We start from the raw sequence: 3,346 nt of genomic DNA, 5'->3' as shown, positions 1-3,346 counted from the left end.
CAGGCATCTGAACAATGATTTCAGCTGTTGCTCCTAGGCCAAGATACCCAGGCATTAATGTACTCATGGACCCAATAAGACTAGGGGTCCCATGTCCACATGTACCCAGTGTGGTCAGATCCAGATGCTAGTGGCAGGGACCCTCCCTCTGACCTCTAGCAAAGAGACCTGCAGGACACCCTGGCTGAAATCAGGGAAGGGGCCATCCACTGACACTATGTCCTCTCCCCTAGTTCTGCCCCGAGGCCCTTACGCCAGGGCCAGCACAGGACCTGCCTTCCTCCTCCCAAGGCCCCCTTTCCCCAACACTTTGTCCATTTCTAATTTGCAGCTAGCCTGGGCTGGTGTGAATGGGTGGGGCCGGGGAGGAGAAGAAATTCTCGGTGGCAGGAGAGGAGCCAGGCTTTTCCTCACTCTGAGTCACCGAGGCCTCCATCTTCAGCTGGAGCATGAGAGGGCAGACCCTGTGCTCTCCAAGTTGCTCACAGCCCCAGACTCCACGTCATGCAAGCCTGGCACAGTCGCAGGTTTCCTTGCCTCTCATGGTGGAGCGAGCTGGGTTATCTGCCCAAGAGGGAGCAGCAACAGGAAGAAATCCGGTGAGGCCTCAGTGTCAAATATGTGCACTCTCACCTCTCTCCGACCTCCCCGGTCGGCTCTGGGAGCCGGGACTCCACAGTCACAGCCTCCACTTCCTCACCTCCCACCATCCTCACCTCCTCCACGAAGCCTCCAGCTCCCACTGCTCACTCCAGTGGCTTTAGTGAGTCTCCAGTGACTGCCAACCTCTCGCCCCCAGGGCCTGCCCTTGCACAGGGCCCTGCACTTGGCAGTGTTCTGACTTACTTTGACTCCCTCAACGTAGCCATGCGGTGCTCCCCAGCCTCCACCCACCTTGCCAGACCCCCACCTCACCAACGCTTTTGTGAAAGCCCTGCCCTCTTGCTGTCTAAATGCTCCAGGACCACCCTTGACCACTGACTCTGCTAGGAAAGTGAGCAGTTGCCAGTCAAGAAGACGTGACTGACAGTGGCATTTTATTTCTTGCATAACAAGAAGTCTGGAGGTGGGGGTCCTGGGCTGGTTCAGCTGCCCAGGGATGTCACATGGTCGTCTCTGGCTGCAAGGGAGGCTGTGATGGTGAGTTGTGAGTTTGCTTCTTGGGCATATGGTGTGGATGTGGGGCGGTGGGACAACCAGCCAGGATCTTCTCTTGGAGAACTAATCCTTCCCTGGCCCCCTCGACACGGATGCCTCCTAGCTTGATTTGAACCACCAGCCTCCCTCCGGGACTCCAGTTCAGCACTTCCAACTGCCTGGTTCAGTTTCACCTTAAAACCACAGCCCAAACCCAACCAACCCAAATGAGCCTCTCTTCCTAGGTCCATCGCCCTGCAGTCCACTTGGTTGCCCGGGTTGGAAACAGCAACGCCTGTTCTGTCTGCTCCACCCCCTGTATGCATGCTGTGCTTCTGCCCGGGCAACGTGGTCCCCAGAGCAGCGAGCCTGAGTCCACTTCCCCCAGTGCCCCGGCCTGGCTCAGGCCCAGGACATCTCTCTGCCACTGCCCTCCCCCCACTCCAGTCCCTCCTCTGCCCTGGGCCAGATCTGTCTAGGGCACACAACTATCTGACTGGACTACCTCCTGGAGTCTGGCTGCAGCAGGCTTTCTGGTCTCTTATCCTATTCTATATACAGATCCTCCACATCTCCGAACCCCCCAGGGACGCAGGTAGGCCTCCACTGCCTCTGGACTGCACTTTACTCTCCTCTGGCCACCAGCCAGCTTCCCACTCACTCATGACCCACAGAATGTGCTGCCTCATGGCTTTGATCCTACATGGATCTGATGCTCCATGGCCTCCCCGAGTCCTTCCCCTGCCCCTCCTCCGCAGATCCACCAGTGAACGCCCCCTGCACAGTACTGTGGACAGGTCAAGCTCCTGAGCAGATTCCAGGCCAAGCTATGGGCAAGGCAGCCTCTTCACTAGTTATTGGCTGCCCTGGGTCAGGTGCCTGCCTTGGTCCCATCAGCCGAAGCCATGGGGATCACGTAGTCCTCACCAGGCTGACCTTCCAAAGGAGCTTGGGGGCAGTGCCACAGAGAAGTAGGGGCAATGACAGCAATCCTGTACCCATCTCTCCAAGACTTCTGCTCTGCCACTTCAAATGCAGTCTCCTCCCAGAAGCCTCCCTCAACCACCTACCCTACTACTGAGCCGGGACCCCACAGCTTGACTCCTCCTGCCCAGGCGCTGTGGACGTCTTCTTGTAAGAGTGTGCACACCAGTGGGGCCGTCTCTGAGTCGTTTACCTTCCTAGCTGGTTTCTGAGCCTCCTCACAGCCCTCCTATGCAGTGAATACACTAGGTACTCAATAAATGTTGGGGAAATGACATGAACAGAATGTCTGACTCAGCAGGGACTTGACAGCATTTAGTTGCAAACCCAGGGCTCGTGTGTCAAAATCAGCTCTCAGACTGGTTTTGTTGGGCCCCCATTGAAAACGGGCAGATTTCCCATCCAAATCTGGATTTGCAGTTTCTCTTGCACAAGTTGGCTTGGGTTCCCCCAAAGCAGAGCCCAAGGCGAGGATAGACTTGTGTGTTTGGGAGACGAGCCCCAGCAGCAGGAGCGAGGGAGGTGGTGGAGTGAGCAGGAAGGAGGAAGAATGGTAAAGGTGCAGGACAGAGCTGGCACTGCTGTGGGCACCAGGGTTCCATCTGCCAGTGGAACCGGAAGCCACACCTCAGAACTGACCATGGGAAGGAAGAGACTGGGGCACTTGTCCACCAACTGTGTCTTCCATTGGTTGAGGGCTGTCCGGGGCATTTACCTTCTTCGAACTTCCTGGATGCCCGTCACAAGGGCTGGCTTGGAAAGAAGTCCCAAGGCAGGAAGTGAGAACAGTGCTGGGCTCTCGTGCCTGCTGGGAGAACCTGCAGAAGTAGAGGTGCACCACCCCCTTTTTTAATTTTTAATTTTTTTTTTGGTAGAGACAGGGTGTCAATATGTTGCCCAGGCTGGTCTCCAATCCTAGCTTCAAGCAGTCCTCCCACCTCAGCCTCCCAATGTGTTGGGATTACAGGCGTGAAGCCGCCCTGCCTGGCAGCTCCCCTTTGGACAGGCACTTCCCCCACCCTGGCCCCATGCCTCATCTTTGTTTCCTTCCATCCTCTGCATGTTGCTGAGTTGGTGAATCTGGTAGGATCCCTCAGATCCTTTTATAGAGGGCCCTGGGGCCCTGAGAGGGAAGACCCAGAGACCTCATCCAAGGTCTTGCAGCTGTGCACACCGGGTTGGGCTCAGAACCCCTGACTCCTGGCAGAGTGCCCCCTGCCACCCA

This window comes from Papio anubis, chromosome 6, assembly GCF_008728515.1.
Source record: "Papio anubis isolate 15944 chromosome 6, Panubis1.0, whole genome shotgun sequence".
NCBI classification, from domain to species: Eukaryota; Metazoa; Chordata; class Mammalia; order Primates; family Cercopithecidae; genus Papio; species Papio anubis.
Note: the sequence above shows the minus strand (reverse complement) of the source record.